Below are 16,861 nucleotides of genomic sequence, written 5' to 3' on the forward strand. Positions count from 1 at the left end.
TCTGTCACGCCCTGATCTGTTTCACCTGTCCTTGTGATTGTCTCCACCCCTTCCAGGTGTCGCTTATTTTCCCCAGTGTATTTATCCCTGTGTTTCCTGTCTCTCTGTGCCAGTTCGTCTTGTATGTTTCCAAGTTAACCAGCGGTTTTCCTGTTCTCCTGCTTTTTGTATTTTCCTTTTTCTAGTCCTCCCGGGTTTGACCCTTGCCTGTTTCTGGACTTTATACCCGCCTGCCTGACCATTCTGCCTGCCTTGACCACGAGCCTGTCTGCCACTCTGTACCTCCTGGACTCTGATCTGGTTTTTACCTTTTTGCCTGTCCACAACCATTCTCTTGCCTACCCCTTTGGATTAATATACATTGTAAGACCCCAACCATCCTGTATCTGAATTTGGGTCTCACCTTGCGCCTTGATATCTTCTCTCTGGTGCCCTACTTCAACAATTTGTTTGTCTCTTCACCTGGCCTGGCTCTCTCTAGTCCTCTCGCAGCCCAGTCACTCTTCATGTCTAACTCCTCTATCTCTCACTCTCTCTCTCACAGCACAGGAAACTAGTCAGCCTGTTATTCCTGGCAACCAAAACTGCGACAGTGTTTTAATATTTATTCACCAAACCCCTTGTACCACATAAATCAGCAGCGCGGCAGAGCAATACCAGCTCAATCACACCATTACACCGACCACAAAATGAATGTCCTTGGACAAGCAGGGAAGGTAAATATTGGAACGGATTGGCAAAGTGGAGGGAGTGGCTGCCAAGATACAAATCTAGTTGGTAAAGGGAAGGGGGGGCATTTTGTGCTAAGAGTGATTGAGAGATTCTCCATGCATCTTGATACAGACTCAGACCACATGTGGACTCAGGACATTCAGGTGACACCAAGATCCACGGGGGCAAGATAATGGTGGAGTAGCTCTGGGTGAATCAAGACTTTAATTCCACACTGCACGTAATGGGCCGGCTGATTCACGTAGTTTATCCATCATCCTCAATGAGGAGACTTTCTGAGAGGCAGAACCAGCCAGGGTAGGAATAGGATCTGTCGGCCAAGAATTTCACTCACACCTGTCCTCTGAGGATCGGACTCATAATGAAATGGTACAGTGTCTGTAGGTTAAACACATAAATCCATTAGCATGACAAATGTCAGTTGACGAGTCCCTGGATCCTATCCTCAGTGTCAGCCGGTGCCAGGATCAGGAGCCTTGAATGTATCAAATGGAGCCTCAACATGGACCCTGTCACCAGGTAATATGTCCTTCACTGCCTTTAAATCCTACCCTTAACTGAAGGGTAAAGGCACTAAGCATTAGCCCTCGAGAGACAAAAGCTGAAGAAACGTTTTGTTTTTCAGGAACCTCCACTTCTCTCTAGGTTGGTGAGGGGCCAGTGTATCAGAGAATCTCTTGAAGTCTGTAATATTGTGTTACATAGAGTAAGTAATTGATAAAGAAGGCAGACAGTATATTTTTAGTCGTATATGGAAGGGGCAAAGGTGTACAGAAACACGGTGCACATTTCCCCCATAAAAGGTTAGCCAGAGTAACACTGGGGCTGCTGAACCAATCAGAGGGACAGGGAGTGCTCCTAGGTGTCCCTAAGCCTGTGTGTCAGAGGGAGTATCGGGTGTCCTGCACACGGTCAGCCAGACCCTTTTATATAAATCCCAGATGTTTATGGAGAGATGTATATGGCTTTTAGCTTCAACTGAGGTTCTAGAGCTGACGCTGGACCAGACATGGCCATATCCAGTCCTCCGTGACTGTTTGGCGCATGTGGGGCAGGGAGCTTATTGGGAGCCGAGAAAAGTAGCAGCCCTGGGGAGAAATAATATAGAAAGCACCCATGATCTAACTCAAATAGGTACATGCAGTATCAAATGTGCAGTGTTCGTAGGTGTGTGTATGTATGTGTGCCTGCCTGCATGCGTGAGGAAGAGAGGAACACTGTATATATATAACATGACATTTGTAATGTCTTTATTGTTTTGAAACTTCTGTATGTATAATGTTAATTTTTATTTTTTATTTCACTTTATATATTATCTACCTCACTTGCTTGTTAACACACGTTTCCCATGCCAATAAAGCCCTTGAATTGAATTGAATTGAGAGAAAGAGACAGACAGTACATGTGAGCCCATATCTGACAGTTGGTGTTGGAGAGGTTTCCCCCGGAGATGTGAATCTCCCTAAATCTGGACCTAACAGGTTTAGCCATGTGATATAAACACTTCATGTCCATTACAGCACGCCAAGCGTGGAGATGTACCGAGACGAGAAACCTCTCTCCACCTTTTTCTTCCCCTCTCTCTGCCCTTCTCTCTTACTTTATTTGTCTTTCTCTGCCTAGCTTTCCATTTTGCTCTCTCTCTCTGTCTTTCTATTTCTCTCTCTCTTTCTCCTTATCGCTCTCCTTCCCTCTCTCGCCTTGTGCTTGGAGAGGAGCCTTCAGATATATAATCAGCCTCATTTCACCATGCAGAGAGAAGCTTGCTTTCTCACCAAAAATGAGTCTGCCTTTCATATAAAAGTGCTCTCTCCCCCGAATACAAGGTATATTAATAGAACCACCAAGCATGCATTCACCATGCTGTTGCATAAATTGAGATGTTTGGTTGGGAGAGGTGCGGAGCTCACGCTCTCAAAGGTGTGAGTGGCACAGTACTGTGCTGGTAAAAGATCCATTATAAGCATTGACACATGTAACCTATTTTAATCCAGGGCAAAATTATTGATTCATGTCAGCCTAAGTGACAGCGCATATCAATACCAGCCTTTTAAGCTAACTAAAGCTCTATTGTGTGAAATACTGGTGTTCTCTTGACTGTATTTGTGGATATGGTGCTAAGAGTACTCTAGCAGGATCTCTATAGAACCAGTCCCCATGTCACAAGTCTCCATCTCCACCAGACCAACAAATGGCCTTTTAGTGGTCCATCTAAAATGACTCATAGCCTATTAGTGTGACCCCTGATCCATTTGGTGACACAGGTACCTGCCTATAAGAGCAGCTCTTAGTGATGTCTGAGTGCTGCTCTATTAGTTAACCCAGAAGCAGGGTTGTTAGTGTAGTTAGTGTTGACTGCAGCCTTGCTGGTTCCTGTAATACTGGGATGATTTCTCTCCCTCGGCTAATGGAAGCTGAGGCGAACCCCGCTCTGAGGAGCATCCGCCAGTCATGACTGATAGCCCTCCACATACCACAATGGCACTTTCATGTTGTTGCCATGACAACGACCACGCTCCCCAGCCGAGTGGAGGGTTTGCGTGCCACTGCGGTATGGCCGGCTCCTTGGTTACGGGAGCTCCGAAGGGGTGCATCCGTGGCAACCGCATCTCAGTGAGAGTCGATGAAAACAGACTGGTTTCTGACTGAACATAACAACACTACAAACAGCTCCAAGGCACAACAGTGACAATGACACAACAAAGAAAAATGCACGCCTTTCACTAACAGTATGAGCAAAAACCATGAGGATTGTAAACTGAGCACAAGCACACAAACACACACCTGACCGAGACGGCTGTGTTATCTACACAACAGTGAGGGGTCAAGGGGTTTGCTTTACTAAGATTGCCCATGATCTTGATTCCATTTTGAGTAACTAGCAGTGCATGAAGCTTAGTGTGTGTGTCTGTGTCTGTGTCTGTGTCTGTGTGTGTCTGTGTGTGTGTGTGTGTGTGTGTGTGTGTGTGTGTGTGTGTGTGTGTGTGTGTGTGTGTGTGTGTGTGTTTTTTTTTCTGGCCTCAGCAGGGTTCCATCAGCCTTGTGGATCACAGACTGTGACCAACACAGTGGCTGGGAATCTTCTGCCCTTGTAATGAGCTGCATATGAAAGCAGAGGAAACACCAGCTGTGGCTCATCCACACTCCATGGCTCTAGTATTGGGCTTACTTTCTTTTGTAAAGATTTTATTTATTTAAACAATTCTAACAACATACACATACAAAAGACAACACATAGACGCACACAGACCAATAGACGTGAAACATGAGCTAAACGTTACAAATGGTTGAAATGCTAAGACCAGAAAAAGTGTAGCTGTTGCTACACGGCTGAAAATGGTTTATAACTTTGAATCTCCACACGAGTTGAAGAAGATAAAGACTAGACATTGCCAGTCTACAGCTGGGCATGTACAAGTGGTCCTAGAACTTAAGACTAGGACTCAAGCTGCAGCTAGGTCTCCATTGGTCAGGACCCTGAAAATCAACACGAGGGGAAGACGACAAAGCAGCCTCTAACAATCAATGTTAAGGCTGAGTAGCTGTTCTAAGTTCTGTATCTAAGAAAGTTAATTTAAGTAGGACTATCCGGTTATTCTCTTCAAATCATTGTCGACTATACTGCTCTCATCACAACTCTGGGGATCATCGACACGGCTGATTAGCTGTCCTCAGAATGAGTGAAAGTAAACACAGACAACTAAGAAGAAGGACATTGTGACCTGTTGTAGACAATCAGAGCCTTACGCTTACGAACGAAGGAGAAGGCCCAATCGAAACCTTTTCGCAAAGTGGAACCCTTTTCACGAAGGCCTGGGTCCAAACCGAGATACACGACGAAGAAAGACGTTCAACATGTAAATATATGCATTACTTCTTACCCAAATGGTCGGCAGTTCGGGACAAGGTATTAGGATTACTTCCCAAATGTATCCAAGTGTTGTCTCGCTTTCTCTCTCACTTTCTCTCTCTCTCTAACTCTCCATCTTTTGCAACAAGTGTCATATTGTGTTAGTCCACTAGGGACCTGTTTTCATCATATTACGTTTCTAATCAATAACCTATATCATGTGTGTGGGTGTATCCTGTGTTGTCATAATAATAATAATCTAATCAATTTGTGTGGTACGGAATGATCAGTAAGACTCGGGTTTGTGCAGATTCAAGAAGTCTGCAATGTTCCGAATGAGACTGATATGAGGTAATGATTAATAAGTGAATGTTATCGATATATAACATATCTTTTAGAGTAATTCGGGAGATGGTAACTCTATAAACAACTTCTTCCATGGTGCCCCAAATTCCTAATGAGTTAGTTGTTACATGATTCATTTAATCGGGTAACAATTAAACATAGTTAGTTGATTTGATAAATAACAGTCATCACATTCAAATAAGTCACGTCACGACACTGATAACTACTTTTTTGAGGAAAAGTCTACTTACTATGCCTGTTATTTGTGGTTGTTCCACATAGCTATCTTAAGATGGGTGCACTAACTGTAAGTAGCTCTGGATAAGAGCGTCTGCTAAATGACTAGAAAATCAAAAGATGAGAACACAAACAATTTTTAAAATGATTTATTGAAATTAGCTGTCATACATTTTTGCAGCACCTCCACCTTTGCAGGATGCGCACGGGATATGGTCACTAGTGTAACCAGGAGGAGAGGCTTCATTTAAAACAGTACATTCATCAGCCTTGAGCCATGTTTCAGTCAGGCCAATCACATCAGGTTTATGATCAGTGAGTTGTTTTTTGACAATTACTGCCTTGGAAGTGAGGGATCTAACATTAATAAGAAGTCCTATTTTGAGATGTGAGGTATAATCACAATCTCTTTCAATAATGACAGGAATGGAGGTCTTTATTCTAGTGAGATTGCTAAGGAGAACACCGCCATGTTTAGACACGATCTCAAAGGGAAAAACTGAGCTTTGTTCGTATTTTGTTGTCACAAATTATTCAACTTAGGGATCTGTAATCAGCAGAGCACTCCTGATTTTCCTGATTTTAAAATAACGGAAATAACTCTTTGATACATGGAACCAGGAAGTACTGAATTGAGTGACATGTGTTTATGTTTGTGTAAATAGCGACGCTACTTTGTCCCAAAGTGTTAAATTGAGCCGTCCATTCCTGGTGCTTTTCTCCGCGTGAATGTTTTAAAGGTGTCTAATGTTTATCTTTGGGTGGTCTCTGTTTTCAGTGATTATTTTTTGTCTGCTGATATTTGGTTCAGGGTTGTTGAGCCTAAGAAGGATGTAGGATCAGTCCAACTGTTGTTTAATTCAGATTTATATGTCAATCAATCAATCACATTTATTTATAAAGCTCTATTTACATCAGCCAATGTCACAAAGTGCTATACAGAAACCCAGCCTAGAACCCCAAACAGCAAGCAATGCAGATGTAGAATCACTTTCATAGAATCTATATATTGTGTTGTTGTTGTTTCTAATTAACGCAGTTGTATCTTTATCTTTTAAAATTACAACTGATTAGGTGTGTATTCGTTTTGTGAGGGCTGCAAGATGTTTACCAGGTTTATTTGCAATTAAGTAGTATGCTTTATTTGAGTTTAACCTGTAGTTGTTGGCTCTCTTCAAAAGTAAAAGATCATATTCCTGCTTAAATTAAAACCAATTGCATGTTCTTCTTTAACTTGTGAAGATTTTTGATGGTATTTTTCTAAGATTGTGATTTATATTTATTTTACTTACATTTGTATTTCAAACTCAAGTTGAACTTTTCGCTGAGTATGAGATTATAATTTCCCTAATGTACGCCTTGAAAGCATCCCAAAGTATTTTGGGGGTCAGCTTTTCTCTGTCCTCTATGTTTATATTTGTAATGGTAAAGGTTTATATTTTTCATCTACATATTTCACACATTACGGGTCTTGAAGATGCACTCTGTTCATTCTCCATATTCTGTCGTTAAGTGCATTTTCTGTTTGTGTAATTAATCATGATGATCCGATATCACTATGTCATGAAAGTTTTTAACCCAGCTAAATTGTTGAGTGCATTTTTTGGAAATAAAATGTAGTCAATTCTTGAATAGCTTTTCTTACTTTGAGAAAAAAATGTAGTCTGTTGTAGGTGTCCTAGAAATAATAAGCCTCTTTAGAGGCTCCTTGAATTTGCCTTTTTTTATTGCTACGTCTGTCTAACTTATCAAATGTTTGATTTAGGTCTCCTGCCAAGATAATAGTTCCTGTCTGGATTTGATCTAATATAGCTTGCATTCTATCCTTAAAAACAGATTTGCCTCTGGGGGAAATACAAATGAAATCAATGTGTATTTTTCACCATGTAATACACAATTCAACATTAGAAAATGTCCTTCTTGATCTGTGTGCTGGGATATAAGGTGAAAATGTGTATTCTTATTTATTAAGATACCTATACCTCTACTGTTACTAGTTCCTACTAGTATTGCCTTCCTAGTATAGTCTTCCTATTAGCGTTGTTTCCAGAGAGATAAATAGAAAATATTTTTTGGACACTATCGATCGGTAACACGAAAATCACAAGACAGCAGTGACTGCAGTACATGGCAAAGACTTAACGAGACATGAGTTAGAGGTTGTGTCTCAGGTTGTCTCTGTGGAGGGACTGAGGGTTCTGTGCCAGGCAGGGGCTCAGGTGTTGGCCTGGCCCCTGTTCCAGAGGCCTGTGTCCCTGTCCTGTCTTCTTCCTGTCTTCTCCCAGCTGTGACACAGTGAGTGTGCTGAAGGTGATTAGATTAGCAGCATCTGAGGCCTCGCTGTCTCTCCGGGTCTCTGTTTGTTTCACTGACAATGACCCTGGGTCCATGGCCATACCACAGCGTTAGTGTCAATATGGTCCCCTATCTACTTTCAAACCTCCACACTTGGCTATTCATCTGTGTGCGTGTGGCGTGTGTATGTCTTGCACTGCAACTGGTGTTAAAACCTAACTAAACTATCCTTATTCACTGTTGAATCATCTCACCATCAGTGGTGGAAGAAGGTCTCAGGTTTTGTTCCTACAGAGTTCAACAGCTGATTAAGTAGTAAACAGAGTGTACATGTAAATGGAAAAACTTGCCTATTGCTTGTCTGTCATTTGCTAGATACAAAGCTAAAAGAAGAGCTGCGTTCACCAGCCACATGGGTCCTGTTCTCAACACAGACTAGCTTTATAGAACTCTAAATCTGCAATCAGCTCTGCCACCAACATTACTCTGACGAAACATCTCCATAGAACAATCCAAACTCAATCTTAACTTTCATATTTTTACTTGATTGTTTTCAGACGAGGAAAAGAAGTGCATGCAACGCTGCCTACCAAACACATCTGTGTTATACAGAGTTCATATTAAAAGTCAGCCACTCCAACTGCAATACATATTCCTCCTTGAATAATCTTAATAATAATCTTGAATAATCTTTTCACCTCTCTGTTCAGTTTTGAATATCATTCAAGCACTTCTCTGATGCCACTCTTTGCCAAGCATCTTGTCCATCTCTGGTTGCCAGCCAGGGTACCCAGGTGTAGCATTGAGGTACCCAGCTGAGAGGCCACATGCCCAGGCATGACTCATAACCAAGTCCCCCCCAACCCTGTCATACAGTCAGTCACGGCTGACAGAGGCCTCAGCAGGGCATCGAGCGTGAAGGATGGGGAGTGTTTGGAGGAGTCGGGTGGGTGTTCTGTGTGTGTTTATGTGTGTGTGTGTGTGTGTGTGTGTGTGTGTGTGTGTGTGTGTGTGTGTGTGTGTGTGTGTGTGTGTGTGTGTGTGTGTGTGTGTGTGTGTGTGTGCGAAGGTGTCTGTCTTCTGCCTTGGCCAGGACACAGTGTGTGAGCCATGATGTGTGCATGGGTGAGTCAGTAAGAGAGTGTGATGTCATGCCCTGGACTGGGTAAGAGCCCCTGGTGTGCATTATGTGAGGGTCTGTGTAGCTCTATTGAAGGACGCTGAGTTAGTGAGAGCGTTTGCACGGCCACTCTCAGCTTGATCAACAATACTCGCTACATGTTCTTGCCCTTTCTTCTTCCCACCCTGACTTGCACTCCACAGTCTCTCTCCCTCCTCCGTTCTCCATTCCCCACTTTCTCACTTTCTTTGCATTTCTCTAGCCTTTCCTCTCACATTCTCTCCCGTCCCCTATCTCCATTGCTCTCTCTCTCTCTCTCTCTCTCTCCCTCTCACTTTCTCATTCATGGAGCCCACTCATGCGGAGTAGATGATCTGCGATTCTGCCTCTGACTCCGTGTTGCGCTGCAATGACCCATCATTTCACACCAGGGCAAGCAGCACGAGTGTATACATATGAATAAGAGGCTGCTCCCGTCGACACTGAGACCGGGAGAGCACCTCTCTCCCGCTCCACCACCCCTCCTGAAGCAGACCTGATGAGTTCAGTCACTTGGGGAAGACAGTGCAGATACTAGGAGGAGAGAGAGAGAAGGCGAGAGAGAAAGAGAGTCCATCCACTGAATTTCATTAAATACTGTACACATTCCAGCAAATATTTAACTTTTCCTGTTGATAAACATTATGCCAAATATAAATCTAGTAATGTACTCTTATATTTTGAGCAAAATAGTGTTTTTTTAGACATTCAGGGAGTTAGTCTGATGGTCTGGCGTGATGTCATTGGCCTCCCCCTTGCTTGCGGGAACAATAAAGGACAAAAGAGGAAAGCCCCCCCCCACACTCGTGCCATGTGATGTCATACCTGGACTACCTATTGAGATGTGCCTTTTGTTAAGTAAATCAGGTGATGAATGAGTTTAAAAGGAGACTGGAGTAGGACTTTAAGCGGAAGGAGATGATGCCTGTTTCTAATGGCCCAATGTTTCTTGGTTAGACCCGATGGGATGATTCCGGTTGCAGCTGATTTCTATGCTTATGTGTGAGTCACGGTGTCAAAAATGTTATGCTCATGTTTCGGCGCTTATGAGGACTAATTTGATCGTGTGAAGAACATAACAATTCTGCTGCGGAGGCAGTCAATAAACATTCAATAGACATCAGGAGGACATTATGTTGTAATGTTCCTCGGGGCAGATAAATACCCTGCCATATGCGGGCCGGCAATGTGATCATTTAAATTATCACCCCGGATATTAGAATTAACCACAACTAGCAATTACAGAGGCTAGGGCTATTAGTGAGAAATGTCAATCTAATTATGCATGGGGATGGGACATTATCAGGTAATCCAGGAGAGAGCCTGGCCCGACACGTAGACATTATTGTCAATGCCTGCCACACGCCTTACGTGGAAAATCTATTGGCTGTTACTCCGCAAAGGTCAACCTGCCATGCCTGATAACATTCATGTCCTGAGTGTCAATTATGATCCTAGGCTGCCAAAATAATTAGAGGGAGAAGGGGAAAGACAGAGGGGGAAAGGAGGGCAAGGGCTTCAGAGCTCGGTTGAGATGGGTGGCCAGTAGCTGAGTCTTGACAGTATTGTGATCAGGCATTGTGAGAGGCATACATACATTTAACCTGGGCATGAACATCAACAAGCAACTGCAGGGGCTTTAAATTGGTCACAAATGCGTTTACACAGACAGCCCGATTCTGATATTTTTCCCAATTATTGGCAAAAGAGCTGATCTGATTGGTCAAAAGACCAATTTGTGGAAAAAATGGCAGTATTGGGCTGTCGTTGTAAACACAGCCAAAATGTGTTTAAGTTTCTAAAACAATCTACTCAGCGTTCAGCGAGCATGACCAATCGTGTGTCTCAGAAGAACCAAGGAGCAAAGAAGAGGTCAATGATTGATTTTTCGGAGCTGTATCTTTACAGAGGCAGACTGTCTTCAAAGCGAGCAGGAGATGAGGTGAGCTGTCTGTGTCTCTGTCTTTGTCTCTCCATCAGAGACGGGCCCTGGAGGTGAGGGACGGCCAACCCACTCACTGCCAGGGAGAGGACCAGACCGTGTCTGTTATTTGACTGATAAAAGAGTAAAAAACTCAACACTGTGACCCCCTCTGCTCTCTCTATGCCTCATAGGAACGGAGAAAACACAAATAATCATCACCAAATCTGACTCCAGTGAAGCATCAGAGGGAGCACAGAGGGGGAGGATTCATTAAGTAACACAGACTCAGATGAACTCACTACTCACAATTGTGATCCTGCATATTCTGGTTATATCTGCATATTCTGGTTATTACTATTATGTTTTGTGTCCTACTTACAGGGACTGTCTGTAATTTCCTCCGACTACATTCATTAGACCCAATCTGAACCATTTTGGCCGGCCAAATGATTCTAAGATAGAGAGCGGGGCTTAGCTGAGTGTTTGGACACTAATGAATGTCTTGTGTGGAGCTGAGAATAACTCTCTCCAAGTGTCTGTCCCTGTGTGTGGGGGAGCCTGGGTAATTGAGTTTGGGAAGAGGCCATGTTTTTAATATAAACAGAGAGGGTCATGTGTCTTTAGCTTCCATTTGTCATTTGAATGTCATTATAACAGCCTCCTGTTTGTTGTGAATATTAATCTGTTTTACAACAGACTTAGGATTTAGATTGGAACATGAATGAGACTGAAAAATGTGATGACACATGTCAGTAAAATGTTTAGTCCCCTTTCAAGATTTCCAAATGTAGGTTTTTCAATAGGAGACCAAAGTCAAGTCTCTGTACTGTATCCTTACTCTATGCCAACATGAATATCCAAAATCAATGCCAGGCATTCAAATAAGACGTTTTTTTGTGTGTGTTTTTTTCAGGAAATACAGAGAGGGGACAGGCAGTGGTAGGGGGCAAAGACGGAGTCCGCCCCTCCGTCGCTATGGGGCTATGCGTGGTCCGGAGTCAGGAGTATTACCGCTGTGCCAGACTCCAGCACAATAAGACCCATTCTCAGACATGTTTCTGCTTGGTCTTGTTCAATGGCCATGCGCACCCTGGTATGCGAGGCCAGTCTCTGGCTAAGTATTCCCGACTCTGAGCGATTCTCTAAAACCCTCATTTAATTCAAGAGCACCTTTTCACTCAGAGCCGGGGTTCTGTGCGGATCGCATTGTCATAAGAAAACACATAACTCTCCTATTCATTATTCATTCACAGACTTCCCCTCCAGGTGGTCATGACACGGCATTCCTCGTTGACATTCCGAGACGAGGTTCTGAGCCCCGGCTCTTTCGGGGAGAAATTGAGGAACGCTTTGGAGGCGCAGGGTGACATCAGAGGGAATTAAACAAGGGTAAGAGGCAGAGAGAAGCGTAGCCTCACCTTATTATAACCTGACCCCCAGGCCACAGGTCTCTCCCAAGGGAAGGACACGTCCAGGGCAACGCTGCTGTCACACACACACACACAAAGCCACCACCACCACAGTACATACTCTTTCAACTGTTGATTTGCTTTGAGAATATAGGACGTATGTTCACATGAGTAAATCATGTGTCTAGTTTAAGCAATGAAATACGTTACTATGCAGAAATCGCTCCGCCTTTCCTGGTTGCTACATTTCGAATAGCTTGCCTAATTTCAGTTTTTGTGACAAGACAAGCAAGTTGAGTGTAGAGAATAATTGTGCCATCTAAACCACTGTGAAATATATTTTCCTTAACCAAAAATATGATATTTTCAGATGTTTGAAGATGGTGTACAAAAACGACAGTAAAAAGACGTAAAAACAAAATAGCGCACATAGAACAAATCTACAGCTTCTTAGACTTGCTTTCAATGAGATTGACAGATCTATAACTCACATTTCTATGTGAATTTGGTCAGGTCACCCAAAAATTCAACATTGCAGCTTTATCATACAGGAGTATGGAATATATTGGTCAGTCCCTTTCTCTCACAAACACATATTCGCGGAATGAAATTCCATTTCCTCTAACACGCCTAAGATCCATTTCTCATGATCCATCTTAACTGGCCTCCTCTTTTCCTAAAGTCCCATTGTGTGAGTGACAACAAGCCAGCGTGCTTCAGTAAGAAGAGGCTTTGGACCCGGAGGTCCCAGATTTATCTTTGGATGGAGAGAAACCCAGGCAGTGATGCTGAATAGCCCAGGCCTAGGAGCACATACGTACATGGAGGAATTAATTGGCCATACCTGAGCAGCTGGAATTATACAATAACATCCGTGGAGAAGAACATGGCAAACGCCGGGAGATAATCACACGTTTCTTCTCTCACTGCTGATGATTTATGAGAGCTTCACTCCTCCAGTCCAGAGACCTGGCACCAGTCCTCTCTTTTTGACAACACGGTTTCATTTTCATTATTCTGTCAAAGCTGAAGATCGATGACTGAGGCATGTGTACACAGACATATGCAGCATACGCCCACCGAATTTGAACAAGAGGCAAACATTAATTTCCTCATGAAAGCACATACATGTGACATGCTGATGAATTACATGTGAAATTTGCGTGTTCTAATCCATCATTCCTTTACACCTACAATAATGTACACTAGAAAACCTATTCTGTCTTTATATTCCTATCATATACCCTGCAGCTTCTATAAAATGAAAACCTGTGTTTGAGAAAGAGTATGAATCTGAAGACTCAGGAGAAAAAGCCCACTAGGCACAGACGTCAATTCAACGTTGGTTCAACGTACTTTCATTGAAATGACATGGAAACAACGTTGATTCAACCCGTGTGAAGGTTGCATTTATCTTAGGTTCCTTTCTTACAAACATATTACCTCATCAACGTCTGGAAACTTACTCCACCCCTCACTCAATCACAACCCTTAGAACACACAGGATATCTGTTCTCTCATGAACTTCAAGGAGGTAATTGCGACTCTATTTCCTCAACTTTTACAAGCGTAAATAGAGGTTCTTGTCATTATCGACCCTGCCTTTATGTCTTAATACACACTTAGAATACAGCAGAATTAACCCAATGTCTTGATGATAACTCATGTAATGGGTTGAAGATTTCAGGCAGACAGAAACTGTGCAGACTCTGGGTTAGCACAACCGGGGTAGAGAGACCCAGTAAACACATGGCTCAGCCAGGACCTTGGATGTGGAAACCTGCTTCATGAGGTGTTGCTGGACGGGGACAACAGGCTTTCGCTCATGAGGTCATCCATTTTTCATTCCCCCAACATGGCTGTGAAACCTAAGTGGATATCATCAGACTGTCGGGGGCTCATTGTGGTTCTGAACACCACTGGTCTGGTAATGGGGGCAGAAAGGATGCAGAGTTTTCCCCTTTCTGCCATCACATGACCACTAACCAGTTCTGAAATGACCCCGTAAGGACAGCTAACAGGGTTTTTCCTAAAACACCATTCCTACCATGTGGTGCCTTTTGGACCTCATAACGTTTGGAGTCACAAGTTTGGAGACACTCATTGAAGGGTTTTTCTTTATTTTACTATTTTCTACATTGTAGAATAATAGTGAAGACATCGAAACTATGAAATAACACATATGGAATCATGTGGTAAGCAAAACAATGGATAGATTTGGTATTTAATATTCTTCAAAGTAGCCATCCATTGCCTTGATGACAGATTTGCACACTCTTGGCATTCTCTCAACCAGCTTAATCTGGAATTATTTTCCAACAGTCTTGAAGGACTTCCCACATATGCTGAGCACTTGCTTGCTGCTTTTCCTTCACTCTGTGGTCCAACTCATCCCAAACAATTATGTTGAGGTTGGGTGATTGTGGAGGCCAGGTCATCTCACTCTCCTTCTTGGTCAAATAGCCCTTACACAGCCTTGAGGTGTGTTGGGTCATTGTCCTGTTGAAAAACAAATGACAGTCCCTCTAAGCTCAAACCAGATGGGACAGTCTATCGCTGCAGAATGCTGTGGTAGACATGCTGGTTAAGTGTGCCTTGAATTCTAAATAAACCATGACAGTGTCACCAGCAAAGCACCATCACACCTACTCCTCCATGCTTCATGGTGGGAACCACACATGCGGAGATCATCCGTTCACCTACTCTGCATCTCACAAAGACACGGCGGTTGGAACCAAAAATCTCAAATATGGACTCATCAGACCAAAGGACAGATTTCCACCGTTCTCATTTTCATTGCTCGTGTTTCTTGGCCCAAGTAAGTCTCTTCTTCTTATTGGTGTCCTTTAGTAGTGGTTTCTTTGCAGCAATTCAGCTATGAAGGCCTGATTCACTCAGTCTCCTCTGAACAGTTTATGTTGAGATGTGTCTGTCACATGAACTCTGTGAAGCATTTATTTGGGCTGCAATTTCTGAGGCTGGTAACTCTAATGAACTTATCCTTTGCAGGAGAGGTAACTCTGGGTCTTCCTTTCCTGTGGCGGTCCTGATTAGAGCCAGTTTTATCATAGCTCTTGATGTTTCTTGCGACTGACCTTCATGTCTTAAAGTAATGATGGACTGTCATTTCTCTTTGCTTATTTGAACTGTTCTTGCCAGAAAATGGACTTGGTCTTTGACCAAATAGGGCTATATCCTGTATATCCTGTATACCACCCCTACCTTGATACGGAATCGCAATTATTTTGAATTTTTAGAACACACTCAAGAACCTCCAGAAGCTAACCAGCTAACTAGCTACAAGCTATTTAGTCATTGTTCGTTTTTTTCACCTGGATAACACTCGCCAGTCCAGCTTCCCTGCCCCATCCACCGCTGCCCCCTGGACACTGATCACTTGGCTACATAGCTGATGCATGCTGGACTGTCCATTAATCACGGTACTCCATTCTGCTTGTTTATGTTTTATCTGTCGGCCCCAGCCGCACTCAGGCTCTGTGTGTAGTTAATCCGACTCTCCCTCTGCCTAGTTAACGCCATTTTACCTGCTGTTGTTGTGCTAGCTGATTAGCTGTTGTTGTCTCACCTACTGTTTTAGCTAGCTCTCCCAATTCAACACCTGTGATTACTGTATGCCTCGCTGTATGTCTCTCTCAATTGTCAATATGCCTTGTATACTGTTGTTCAGGTTAGTTATCATTGTTTTAGTTCACAATGGAGCCCCTAGTTCCACTCTTCATACCCCTGATACCTCCTTTGTCCCACCTCCCACACATGCGGTGACCTCACCCATTACAACCAGAATGTCCAGAGATACAACCTCTCTCATCATCACCCAGTGCCTGGGCTTACCTCCGCTGTACCCGCACCCCACCATACCCCTGTCTGCGCATTATGCCCTGAATATATTCTACCATGCCCAGAAACCTGCTCCTCTTATTCTCTGTCCCCAACGCTCTAGGCGACCAGTTTTGATAGCCTTTAGCCGCACCCTGATACTACTCCTTCTCTGTTCCGCGGGTGATGTGGAGGTAAACCCAGGCCCTGCATGTCCCCAGGCACCCTCATTTGTTGACTTCTGTGATCAAAAAAGCCTTGGTTTCATGCATGTCAACATCAGAGGCCTCCTCCCTAAGTTTGTTTTACTCACTGCTTTAGCACACTCTGCTAACCCTGATGTCCTTGCCGTGTCTGAATCCTGGCTCAGGAAGGCCACCAAAAACTCTGAGATTTCCATACCCAACTATAACATCTTCCGTCAAGATATAACTGCCAAAGGGGGAGGAGTTGCAGTCTACTGCAGAGATAGCCTGCAAAGTAATGTCATACTTTCCAGGTCCATACCCAAACAGTTCAAACTACTAATTTTGAAAATTACTCTCTCCAGAAATAAGTCTCTCACTGTTGCCGCCTGCTACCGACCCCCCTCAGCTCCCAGCTGTGCCCTGGACACCATTTGTGAATTGATCGCCCCCCCATCTAGCTTCAGAGTTTGTTCTGTTAGGTGACCTAAACTGGGATATGCTTAACACCCCGGCAGTCCTACAATCTAAGCTAGATGCCCTCAATCTCACACAAATCATCAAGGAACCCACCAGGTACAACCCTAACTCTGTAAACAAGGGCACCCTCATAGACGTCATCCTGACCAACTGGCCCTCCAAATACACCTCCTCTGTCTTCAACCAGGATCTCAGCGATCACTGCCTCATTGCCTGTATCCGCTACGGAGCCGCAGTCAAACGACCACCCCTCATCACTGTCAAACGCTCCCTAAAACACTTCTGTGAGCAAGCCTTTCTAATCGACCTGGCCCGGGTATCCTGGAAGGACATTGACCTCATCCCGTCAGTTGAGGATGCCTGGTCATTCTTTAAAAGTAACTTCCTCACCATTTTAGATAGGCATGC

This window comes from Oncorhynchus tshawytscha, linkage group LG33 (genome assembly GCF_018296145.1).
Source record: "Oncorhynchus tshawytscha isolate Ot180627B linkage group LG33, Otsh_v2.0, whole genome shotgun sequence".
In the NCBI taxonomy this organism is placed as follows: Eukaryota; Metazoa; Chordata; class Actinopteri; order Salmoniformes; family Salmonidae; genus Oncorhynchus; species Oncorhynchus tshawytscha.